This window comes from Neomonachus schauinslandi, chromosome 13 (genome assembly GCF_002201575.2).
Source record: "Neomonachus schauinslandi chromosome 13, ASM220157v2, whole genome shotgun sequence".
Taxonomy (NCBI): Eukaryota; Metazoa; Chordata; class Mammalia; order Carnivora; family Phocidae; genus Neomonachus; species Neomonachus schauinslandi.
Genome location: NC_058415.1, coordinates 35,311,519 through 35,325,182, shown reverse-complemented (window position 1 = coordinate 35,325,182; position 13,664 = coordinate 35,311,519).

Sequence of the window (13,664 nt, the reverse complement as noted above, 5' to 3'; positions counted from 1 at the left end):
ACTTGGATTCATCTTTGACTATTGTCTTTACCAAAACTAGCACTAGATTCTCTAGAATATATCTCAGAAACAATTATTACCCAACCTCCCCTCACCCTGGTCTCCATCTGTTTTGTCTTTGTCTTGGTCTGTGCACCATTAGTCTCTTTTAGACTTTAACAGTGGCATTCTATCTCATCTCTTCTTTAGGCTGTTGTGAACTTTCCAAGGGGAGAGACTTTACATAATTTATCTTTCTATCCCCCCAAATTCACCAGCATTTCATGCACTCAAATATTTGAGTTCAGGCCCTTATGAATGTTTTTGTTGAATGAATAAAATCCAAAAATCAGTTTTTAAAAGATTTTATTTATTTATTTGAGAGAGAGAACGAGCAGGGGGAGAGACAGATGGAGAGAGAGAAGCAGACTCCCATCTGAACAGGGGGCCTGACACTGGGCTCGATCCCAGGACCCTGGGATCATGACCTGAGCTGAAGGCAGACGCTTAACCGACTGAGCCATCCAGGTGCTCCTAAAATCCAAAAATCATTTTATAAAATTACTATAAGATAAAATTTTCCACTATTGTCAACTGCTCTTAAGTCTCTCATATTAATGAAGAAATAATTGCTATTGAAAAGTTTACAAATCATTTTACGGAGTAATACTGTAAGAAAATCAGGTAAATTTTAATATCTTATATATTTTGGTTTCTACTGAAAAATAATTGAAAAGGCACAAGGACACCTGCAAAATATGTAAGAAGACTTAGGTTGTGGCATTAAAAAAATATACACTTTTCCAAAAAAAAAAAAAAACAGATATTGGCTAAGGGTTCAGGTTGGTATTTGTAGAATCAAACTAGTTTTATTTTTTTTTAAAGATTTTATTTATTTATTTGAGACAGAATGAGAGAGAGAGGGAGCTCATGAGAGGGGGGAGGGTCAGAGGGAGAAGCAGGTTCCCTGCCGAGCAGGGAGCCCGATGCAGGACTCGATCCCGGGACTCCAGGATCATGACCTGAGCTGAAGGCAGTTGCTTAACCGACTGAGCCACCCAGGTGCCCCAGAACCAAACTAGTTTTAGTGGTAGCTGCTTTGTATTATTCTTAACACAGCATGTGCTGCATGTTTTCAGAGAACTTGAGGAACTCAGCTCAACGGACCACAGCAAATATTTCCAAACATAAGTGATTACACCTGTGGTGGGAATTTCTTACCTTTGACTTTCCATCCCAAGAAGGCATTGATTCCCAGTTCATGCAGCCCCTCTCCGGCCAGAGAATTAAAACAGGCACAAGAAGGCATAGTCAAGGCCTTTGAAAGATCTCTTACTGAGGCCAGAGTGGTTTTGTTTTGTTTTCTTTTGTTTACTTCATATTTTGAAGAACTAGCAACACCAACCAGACAGATTTGGGTAAGTGACACTGTGTGGCAATTAGAGGTAATCTTCATGTCTGCATAGACAGGGATGGATTTTGCACTAACCTAATTTATTTTGTCCCCCTTTTAGAGAATGAAATAAAACTTTTATTTAAATGGACTTACATCAATTTATTTTATCTAAACGTGTCTTTTGCTTTTGGAAATGGCCGATTTAACTTTTTTTCAAAGTTGGTACTCAGTAGGAACAGGTTTGCCAAGAGATTCCTTCATATACTGTTAGCAAAGTTAAATCAATTGGAAAATACTTTTGAGGAAACAATTTTATAATGGAAAAGAAGAGTTTACAATTGTATGTAGCATTTGGCTTATGAACTTATCTTTAGGAATCTATTCTTAATCAAGAATTAGTGATTTTATTTTTTTAAATTTTTATATATTTTTATTTTATTTGTTTTTAATTTAATTTTATTATTTTTTTAAGAGGGAGAGAGAGCTTGTGTGAGTGGGGGGGAGGGGTAGAGAGAAAGGGGGAGAGAGAGAATCTTAAGCAGGCTCTAGGCCCAGCATGGAGCTGGATGTGGGGCTCGATCTCACAACCCTGAGATTATGACCTGAGCCCAAATCAAGAGTCAGACACATAATCTGCTGAACCATCCAGGCATCCCAAGATTTAGTGAATTTATTTTTAAAATATCAAGACAAAGATGGTATGACATTGTGATTTGTAATAATTATACATTTGGTCTTCATCCCAGTGCTTCTCAAATCTTTGGAATTTCCTAAGTGATAAAGGCGATAAAGGTGTCTTTTGTTATTTTAGTGAGTTGACTTTTGGGTCCCACCTAAGGATGGAGGTACTCCTTACCAGAAGAACCAATCATGTGAGGAGAAGTTTGGAACTTTCAGTCTCCCACCTCCCCACACACCTTCTGGACGTGGGCAAGGGCTAAAGGCTAATTCGATTGCCAGCAGTCAGTGATTTAAACAATCATGCCTACATAAAGAAGGCTCCTAAAAAACCCAAAAAGTACAGGGTTGGAGGAGTTTCTGGGCTGGTGAACATGAGAGGGTGCTGAGAAAGTGGTGTGCCTGGAGAAGGCAAGGAAGTTCGACAACTCCCGTACCTTTCCCAAGGACTCTTTTCCTTCTGTCCCTGAGTTATATCCTTTTATAAAAAACTGATAATCTAGTGAGTAAACATTTTACTTGAATTCTGTGAGACATTTTGGCAAATTAATATAACACAAGGCAGGGATCAAGGGAACACATACACACACATATACTTATTTATGAAGATTCCAACTTGTTTTTTATTACAGATTGTCATCATCAACTTAGTCTTTTACAAGAAAGTTTATGAATTATTTTACTCTATTTTAACTAGGATTTATGTTTATAACTTCAATATGTCTCTTAATTTTTCTACAAATATGTGAACGGTATCATCACTATGAACAAAACATTATCATGTAGAGAGGCAATTCAAAAACAATCTAAACTTTCCATGAGTTATAAGAATAAGAAATGGTAGAAGCACCTGGCTGGTGTAGTTGGTTAAGCCTCCAACTCTTGGTTTGGGCTCAAGTCATGATCTCAGAGCCAGCCAACATGAGCTCCATCTGGACCCGATGCTGGGTGTAGAACCTGCTTAATATTCTCTCTCCCTCTCCTTCTGCCCCTCCCCCTCATTTCTCTCTTTCTCCCTCTCTAAAAAAAAAAAAAAAAGAGGCTATTTTGGAAATTAATTATTGTCACACAATGGGAGTCTAATTGGAGTGAATCTTAGAATCTTACTGGGAAAATATAAAATGTATTTCTCCCCGTATATTCACGATTAAATAGAATTCCCTAGCAAAAATTTTTCCTATTTCTCCGTATCTTTCCTTCCTTTCCTTCCTCTTTCTTTTTCCCTCTCCTTCTCCCTCCCCCAACTGCATACATTTGCAGTTATGTGATTTAAAAGGAGGTTGTAAGGATAACATTAGTTCATTATGTATGTTAGCAAAGGATAGCAAAAAAGCCAATTGAGATTCCCTTTCCTGTTGAAAGAAATATGATAAATATTTTAAAAATTGATTACAAAAATAAGAACTTCAATTACAATATCTATTTTGCCTACAGTTCTTTTATATCTCGATAATGCAATACATAATTTTAGTTTTTTTCCAACACTGCATTTTTCTTGAGGAGGAGATGCCAAACTTCAGATCCATACTACAGATACATCAGTTTTGTTATGTTAGCTAAAGAAGACCACAAGAAAAAAGAAAAAAAGAAAACTGCAACAAAGCTAACAACTCTATTTTCTGCTATAAGGTGGTAAAAGCCACAAAGCAAGCTTGACTAAGGAATACCACTGGAGACAAAGCCATTTTGCTATGGTGAACAATATCCTGTAATTGCTAGAGGTACTAGTAGAGCCTCACAAACGTATTTCCAAAATGGGATAGTCTAAGTGCCATCGACATTTTCTGTCTCACGTTTTAATCTACGCTTTTGCCTATCTCCCTTCAGCTTGTGAAATGTGAGTGTATTTGTCAATCTTAAACTGGCATTGTTCCAGCCTGGGCATAAGGAAGAAACAGAAAGTAGTAGGTGTTGATATGAAATAGCAACAATTTAGAAAGACCAATACAATTTATTTAGTATCTCTATCTTCTTATAAACATATCTGAACAAGAGAAATAATGAAATACTATATTGTGTCTTTCCTTAACCCAAATAAGGCATATATGCCCCCTTAAGTACAGATAATTAAATACTTGTCCAGGAAATAAATAGCATTCTTTCAAACTTGGCTCAAGCTGTTCTTGAATTGAATTTTCAAAAATAAGTTAACAGTGATGTCTTTCCTAGACGACTTTGTAATCCCTTTCGTGCATCTGTTTTGCCTTTAGTGATTCCACAGTGGAATAATAATCATGACTCTTTCCAAAGCAGATCTTATGAAGTGCTATATGCATTTATTATAAATTATTTGGCTTTTTTTCCCCAAAGATATTATTCATCGGCATGTGAATTTTATTTTATGCAGTAGATATATGTTACCGAATAGTTATTTTTAAATAATTTGGGTGAATCAAATCTTATTTTAAATGTACCAAGGGAGTTTGTTATTATTAGGAACCTTATGATAAACACTTCTTTAAAGTGAAATATTCTAATTTATTTTCTAAGTTGTGATTTTTTTCTATACTGTTATCTAAAATTAGGTGCAAATATACTGGATGAAATTTTAAAAGAAACGGTGTGTGGCACATGAAGAAGCAGAAGCTTGTTAAAAGTAAAGAGCCAGCTGGCTTCTCCCCAAATGGCTTCACATTATTTTTGTGATGCTACCATATTCCAGAGCCTGACCTTGAAGTTTGCAGGCTGAGAAATTTGAATTTGTCAGCACTATAAGGCTAAATCTCAGGAGCCTAAGGAGCCTAAACTAAGTTAACAGAACTGTTTTATTAAATCAGGACACCAACTTAATTAAAGCTATTGAAAAATATTGCTTTCATATGAACTCAAATAGTTATGCACACATGACAAAAGCATTCTTTCCTTGAAGGTGGATGGCGCTATTTGGGAATCCACATCATTCCTTAAAGCTATTTTGGTGCGATCGAGCTCAGAATTCCAAAGTTAAATATGGGATATTATTATATACTGTTAGGTCACAACCTCAGGTGCTTCCCAGGTGTAATCTGAAACTGGTCCTGAGAAGCCAGGGAGTGACCTAAGAAAGAGGCCAACCACTCCAGACTGGGAGCTGGCAAGTTTAAAAAGCAAGAGTATATATATATCTATATCTATCTATATATAGATATCTATCTATCTATCTATCTATACAAAATGTATATAAATCTATTTAGATATATATACACACAAAATTATATATATAAGTTATATATATATATACACATACATATAGGGCTTGTCCTGGGCAGCTGCAAGGTGCTTAGATGCTTGCACCCCCCCTGCTGAACCTAACAAGTTGACATAGAGGCCTTAACTGGGTTCATTCACATATTCAGTCCCGAGAGTCTCAACAGTACCTTACTCTCTAAAGGCTATTTACTTGAAAATGGCTTCCACTACAGAGCGGTGGGAAAGCATATGTTCCAAGCACAGGGGAGGGAATGAGATGCCTCTGTTTGCCCAGGTCCAGTTCTCAAGTCAGCTGATGGTCATGTCATCTCAATTAGCTCCTCCAACAAATAGCATTTTTTTTTCTGCCCTTCCTTACCCTCAAATCTTAGAGACATTGCTAATTGATCATTGCTAATTAGTCAACTGATCCATTAGGCTCAGACTCAACTTTGGCACCCTTTTCAACACATTGATCCAGGAAGCCACCTCAATTGATTGGGGTTGGCACAAGATTTAACACCTGGTCTTGGGCAAATCTTTCTGCTGTATGCTCAGTTTCCTTATCTGTGAAATTGATGGGTTAGACTAATTTTTCTTTTCCGCCTAGGTCCTTTTCTGTCCTGCAAATAACTCTGCTGGTTTGAGCAAATCACTTCACTGTGGTTGGCCTTAATTCCTGCATCTTTAAAATGAGAAGGTTATACTGAATATTAAAAAAAAAAAAAAGACTTCCAGTTATATAATTCTTAATTTTATCTGAAACCATGTAAGTCAGAGCTTTTGTCTATCTATGCTAATAATTGAGAAATGGAGACATAGATCAATTGCTAGTCACTGTCTTGTATGCGTTTCTGAGTCATCTGCATCCAAATATTGAGTTGTCGAAAGAGTGCCATCGTGAATTAGTCTGTCCTGAGAGCAGAATGTGGAGGTGTTGGCACACTTCAAGGTGTTTGCCATTCTTGCTCTATAGATTATTGTTTCAGTCATTTATCTGTCAAGTCTGAGAGCAGAGAAAACTGAAGCAAGTTGGAAGTCACATGCACTGTTTTCGGGATAAGTGTTTTTCTCTGTATAATCAGGGATATCTCCATTATACTTACCAAATACAGACAAAGCGTGTTTGGTTATATTTATAGTGCATATGTGTCCACTAGTAGCATATGTCTTTTAGTTTTAGAGCCTCCAGAGTATAATGAAATAGTACATCTTTTAATGATGAAAAGATATCTCATTACAAAAATGTGTTCCTTTTATAATTCAGGGCCTGTGGCTCTCTGTTCTCGAAAACAATTGCACAGACTAGAGATCACAGTTCCCTGAGTGTCTGGTTAAGGGGGAAAATATAAAGTTCTGATTGGTGTTACAGAGTGAATCTTTTGACAGAGACAATGGTTCAGTGTAGAGTGATAATGCATTCTTCATATCTTCGCTTTCTTTTTGTTCGCTTAAAATTTCTTTCCATTTGAATTTTTTCATTTACTTCAGGGAGAGTATTCATCAGCCATGCTCATTTAAAAGATATTGATGTTCTCTTCCTTCACCCATACTTTTATCCTCACACAAGACAGATACTAAATGTGATTAGAATGAATACTGCCATATTAACTTAATAAATGTCTCCAGGGCCCACGAGGGGTGTTTGCCCTGAAATAGAACTTCCAGACATCTCTGCTCAGAAAGCAACCAACCTGTCTGCTGCCTGACTGAGCTACAATTGACATTTTGTATAATATGGGCAGAAAGTCATTTTAATTTAATATGTAAATGTAAAACTTCAGCTTCCACTTGCTGTAATATGGACTCCATGATTGCATTTATTTATTTATTTTATCAGCAAAGCCTGCCTCCTGCGAGCTCCTCTGATGGAAATCCACTGTGTGTGCTGAGTGACTCTATTAGGTTGTGGAAGAGAATGAAAATGGTTTGAGATAAATAAAAAAGCAATTACCTAAGACTGGGAAGGAGATACCGCACATTTATTCAGTAGGCATGTAACTTGCTCAGGGCTCCATTCCAATGACGGTTGTTCCCTTTTCTGTCTCCCTAATATAATGCAAGTCAAATGGGGAGAAACAGAATGATGTTTCACATTCTAGCAACAAGGCGTCAGAAATCTGAGGACTTGAGAAAGCTGCCATTAGGGAAAAGACAAATCCATGATGATGTTCCTCATTCCATATCTAGTGCTGGACACTGAGGGCAAAGAGTTTGAAATTGTATCATGACCAATTGCAGGAGCCACAGTGCAGATGGCTTGGAGCTAAGTCCAGTGTCCAAAAACCTGACAGTTTACATGCAGATGGTTTAAAGGCTGCAACCAAAGTTCCTACTTCCAAGGCTTATAACCAGTGTTGAGGGACAAAGAAGAGGAAGAAGAATATATGGGTCTTTTCACAATTACCACTGCTTCCATTTCCCATTCTTCTGTACCCATTTCACATTTTATTATAGCTTATTTCCCTGCATTGCTCTTTCTTTCTGCTTTTCAGCCCTGTGTCACTCCTTTCTCCTTCATAGTTCACTGATACAATAGAGCTCTCTCAGTCTACTGAGCAAATGCCACTTTTTGTAGTGGGTATCTGTTGAAGAAGAGTTGGGAAATATGGAAAAAATTGAATTAAGAGGAGAGTGAAGCTCTGCTGAGCTTGGTATCTCTGTGGCAGTGGGGACCATCAGAAAACTGGGACAGCCTAACGGATTCTAGAACCATTTTCCCACTGAGTTTTGAAAATAAACTTCTTTTTCTTTAAAATTTCCTATTTTTACAATGCATTCCCCCTGTGATTGCTGGGATTGTCACTGATTCTATTCCACCCTTGAGAATCTTCTGTCTCACCATCTTACTTCCCTTGCCATCCATCTTGCTAGTCTCAGTGAATGAAGAAGATGCCATTTCTTTGCATTATACACAGGATGCATTTCTTTTTGTTACTGGACTTAAGCAGGTATTGTCTCCTAATATGTTAAGTAGTGTTTGTCATATGCAATTCTAGCTTCTACTTTTTGTTTCCCATGATCAGCCATGATGTGGCAAAGGATGGTGATCTCCCTTTTGTTTGACTGGGCATTGCTGGGACAATCAACTGAGAAGTATGTGAGAAATACTGACTGCTATAAAACTTTGTAAAAATGAAAGTCATATTATGCCTGACTTTAGAAAGAAACAAAAATGGCTTTCCTGTAATACTTCATTGTAACTGTTCTAATGTTTATAATCAAATATTGTAGAGCCTTTGTTTCTGTAAAAGAAAAAAAAAGGCTGCTTTGACTTGACCTCAAGGTCATCATGGCATGAATCAAGGTCAAGATGATAGCATTATGATCAAGACCACTCAAAACTTGAATCGATTAAATGCCTGTAAAGAAACTATTAGCAATGAGAAAAATCTGGCAAATATTATGTTATTATTAGTTTTTTTTTTCATTTTGCTTGATGTGTAGCTATTTGACAAACAAAAGGAAGAAATATACTTTTGTTTCTTTCATTAATTTTAAAGTTTAGTGCAAAAGTACCCTAACACCCTCAATTTGATAGTACAATTGTTAGAAGAAAAGAAAGCTGATAACACTGGGAGCTTCTGGGACTTTTTGAATATCATCTCTAGATATAACAAGAGGTACAATTACGTGCAAGAGCACTTGTTTGGGGGACTTATCTGTCAAAATGGGCAACAGGTAAGAAGAAACTGTTTTAAATTTCATTGCTTTTTTGAGGCATATTGATTTTGCAGAAATCATGAAGTTAAAAAGGAATTTTGAAACTGGATTATAGTTCAATTTTTTTTTTTTTTTTTTTTTTTTTAGAAAAGTGACCAAACCCAAGTAAAAATATTTTGGGCATATCATTTCTAAAACAAACACAAGTATAAGAAAAATATACAAATAAAAATCATTTGATAGCTAAGTTTGTAAGTGCCAGTGGAATCCTTCTGAGAAAAGATATTTAACATTTTATTTCTCTTTTTTTTTAATGTTTTATTTATTTATTCATGAGAGTCAGAGAGAGAGAGAGAGGCAGAGGCAGAGGGAGAAGCAGGCTCCCCACCTAGCAGGGAGCCCAATGCGGGACTCGATCCAGGACCCTGGGATCATGACCTGAGCCGAAGGCAGACGCTTAACCATCTGAGCCACCCAGGCGCCCCTAACATTTTATTTCTTAGGAGTCTTGGAAACTATGTCCTTGATCAACTTTCCAAGATTTACTAAAACAAAAATTTCCAGACTCTAACTCTGTCAAATGTAAAAGAACTTCCCAAGACCTTTCTCCTCAATCCAAGATGTTATATTTAAATTCTAATCTGGAAAATACTACTTAGTTTCAAAGATCAGATAAGTTTTATACCTTGTACTTTATGATATGACCAGGGATTATATAACTTGTGTTTTATGGGTATAGCTAATTATATCACTTCAAAGCCATATCATGCATTAAAAATGGTAAATTAAGACTTACCTTGCATGTAAAGAGCAGGATAGAGTTATACCAGATTTTATGAATATTCTAGTGCCTAAACCACTACCGCTAAGAACGTTAGACACTGTAGGGCAGAGGGCCAGTAAACTAGCTTGGGTGCTAAATTGGGTCTACCATCTGTTTTTGTATCTTCCCAGAACTTAGAATGTTTTTTATGTTTCTAAATGGTTGAAGCAAAATTACAAGAATGTTTTATGACACCTGAATATTATATGAAATTCAAATTTAAATGTCCATAAATAAAATTTTACTGGAGCACAGCCAGCTCATTCACTTCTGTCTTGTCTGTGGCTCTTTTGCGCTGTAACAACAAAATTGAGTAGTTACAGTGCAGCCTTCTGGCCTGCAAAGCCTAAGATATTTACTGCCTGGCCCCTCACAATAAAATTTGCCAATTTGTGCTAAAAACACTAGAAGTTTTCTTTATCAAAGACTACATCGAAATTATACATGACTTGGGTAATGTGTGGTACACCCATACCTATATAATTAGGCCATATAAATAAAGTGATGTACTTAATGCTCTAAGGGTGATGTTTATTTAGTGTGCTTACTTCTGGGCACTAAAACATTGTCTGTAAGATTCCAGTAGATATCCACCTGTTGTATTTAGGTAGGATTCAGGCATTACCTATGTGATAGGAAAAATCACTGACCTCCAAAGCTTTTGTTATATCATCTGAAGAATATGAAAATAGTAGTATTTATCTCCTAGTGTTATCATTAAGAATAGATAAAATCTTAGGTTGCCTGGGTGATGCACTCAGTTAAGCATCCAACTCTCGGTTTCAGCTCAGGTTATGATCTCAAGGTCATGGGATTAGGCCCCACCTTGGGCTCCATGCTTAGCACAGAGTCTGCTTAAGGCTCTTTCTCCCTCTCCCTCTGCCCCTCCCCACCTCAGGTGGATAAATAAATCTTTTTTTTTAAAGGAATAAACAAAATCTTATTTTTATTTTGTACCATGTCTGATTAATAGTAAATGCTCAAATATTTGGTAATTATAGTTTTTAAAGACAATTACAGACAACTATAAGCACATATAAAAGATCTTTAACTTACAAATTTATGAAGATGAGAAAAGGATTACATGAAAATTTTCAAATCCATATGAAGGAGTGATAATTATGTGTAGCTTTTATACAGTTAAAGTATACTTGTATATAGCTTTGTACATTATACCGAATTTCAGATTTTAACTTTTAATTATTTTTACTGAGGGTCTGTTATAAAGAGAAAAAAATCAAATTAGTCTCAATTTTCATTTTTTTTCTTGGAATCTAATAAATCTTTGCCTGCTACTGCCATTTATCCTAGTTCTAAACACATTTATGCTTGTGTGGCTTCCTTGTTGATGAGAATATTAGCTACCAAAAATTCTCTGTCAGCGTCTTGGCCTATAGTTATTCCAAATTCCAATTTTAGATATATAGTCCTTGTCAACTCTGTCCTCAGGAAGATTTTTCTACTTTCATCTATAAATTTAACTTATAGAGGAGTGTTTTTTATTCAAAAAAATTTATTCAATTTGTTTGGCTTTAGAGCTTTCTGGGAATTTGAAAATGCATCCATCTACCTTCACTGTGTATTTCTGATCTCTGGTCATTGCTCTGTGGAGAAGAGTTGGTAGCCTTTTCCATTTATCAGTAATAGAAATTCTCAGAATGAATATGAAACTTAAGAATGTTGTGGAACTTAATATGCTAACTTATTAACATTTTAACTAGATAGGGTAGTTCATAGACTTTTTTTTAAGGGTAGCTCATAGACTTGATGATTTAACTATTTTATGACAATGGTGTAGCCAAAATTGACAGTAATGAGCTATGCCTCTTCTTATGACAGTGATTTGCAATAAGCAACACAAATGTACAGGCCCATTAAATTTGTAAATGGATATATATATATATATATATATATATATATTATTGATACATCAGAAATCTACTTGTACTTTTTCCTTACATTTTTAAAAAGAATCTAATTAAATCTCATAAAATAACATCACAGAGATAATTGCTTGAAAAATATGAATCCTTAGGCTCTGCAGTAAATGCTTTAACTTCAACTGAACCAAAAAAGGATAATGTTCACTTCTTTATTGTATACATTCTAAAGTATATGTTTGATCTCCACTGACTCTATGGAACAGATCTAGCTGTGTTCCCAAGTAGAAGCAGCCATGCTAGGGCTTCCCTGGTAAAAGCATTTCATTTTAACCTTTTTATCTCCTACTCAGCAATATGATACTGCAATAATGCAGGCAAGATGAATTTTGCTCAAAGATGCCCAAGAGTGAGTGATCTGTTATACTGACCCCAATTTTGCTCATATTATTTCTAGTAAAATAGTCATAGAGACCAATATTGCAGTGATTACTATATGCTAAATTGTGTAATTACCCCATTTTATTTTATCCTAAAATAAGCTAATGAGGTAGGTATTGTGAGCATCAATTTACAGATGAAGTTCCTGAAGTTAGGCATGTTAACTAATTTTGCCTAGAATCACATAGCTAGCAGGTACATATGAGGTCTCTGATTCCAAAGACACATCTTTCAAATACTGTGCCTTTGTATATGTATATTTTCTCCAAAGGGTTTTGCTTAAATTAAATCTTCCCTTCCCTCATTCATTTAATTATTATTTTAGTTATGAATTTTCTGAAATGTATCTTATGGCCCTAGAAACATTGTTAAGCCCTTGTATGTTTGATGTTTCAGTCATTGTTTGGTCAGTAAACTGAGTGGCAAGCTAGGATAATAGCAATTCCAGGAATAATAATATTAACAATAAGCACAACAACAATTTCCAATTGCTTGCTAGCTTCAATTCTTTATCCAAACTATGAGCCAGGATTCTTCCTGCTTCCAGCAGGACCCTTGGTCTTCTAAGTCTCAAGACTTACGTTGCATCTGATTTCTACAAAGAATCACTAGAGGGCGCCTGGGTGGCTCAGATGGTTAAGCGTCTGCCTTCGGCTCAGGTCATGATCCCAGGGTCCTGGGATCGAGTCCCACATCGGGCTCCCTACTCCTTGGGAGCCTGCTTCTCCCTCTACCTCTCTCTCTCTCTCTCTTTCTCCCATGAATAAATAAATAAAATCTTTAAAAAAAAAAAGAATCACTAGAAAGATTCAAATTTGGGTATCTACAAGAAAGACAAAGAACCAGGTTTTAATATCCTTGAAGAGTTAAGTATATCTCAATGATACCTTTATGTGCCAGAGTTAAATTTAAGTCATTTGGTGGGTAGGGATGGGGAATGACAGGCTGGTATTTGTTGGTTTGGATTATCTGGGTAACTTAATGTGTTAGAGTTGACAGCATACCATGCTCTGGCTCCAGGGCTTGTTAATCGATGCCATCTGTTTGTGCATTTATTTTCACATTATACTGATGGCTGATCTTGATTAGAAGCTGAGTTGGGTGCTGGACCGATTTTATTCCTTGGGGAAACCATGCTGTTCTCTGACTTCACTGCATTAAGCTTTAAAAGGTAACTACTTACACTTTTAATGTATTACTGTGTTCAGAAAAAGTATCTGAAGATTTTGATTATAAGAAGCTTGCGAATTTTGGGTGGGGCATCAACAGGATACAAGAGGCAGCTCTTAAATTAGCATACAGCTAGTATTTCTTTTACTGTGAGCAGTCTCACAGTAAAAGATCATAGCCGAAGATCATGAACTGAAATATCAAATATCAAAATGCCCATCAAGAGCTTAGCAATCACACCTGAGCTAAATGTGCTTTTCCTTGAAATCTGGAATAATACACAGCAATTGATTACGTTAAGCCTAGGGATTCTTTTCCCTTCTTGCCTCCTCACCTTTTTTTCTCCTCCTTCTTCTTCTCCTTCTCTCTCCCCCTACCTCCCTCCTCCTCCTCTCCTCCTCCTCCTCCTCCTCCTCCTCCTTCTTCTTCTTCTTCTTCTTCTTCTTCTTCTTCTTCTTCTTCTTCT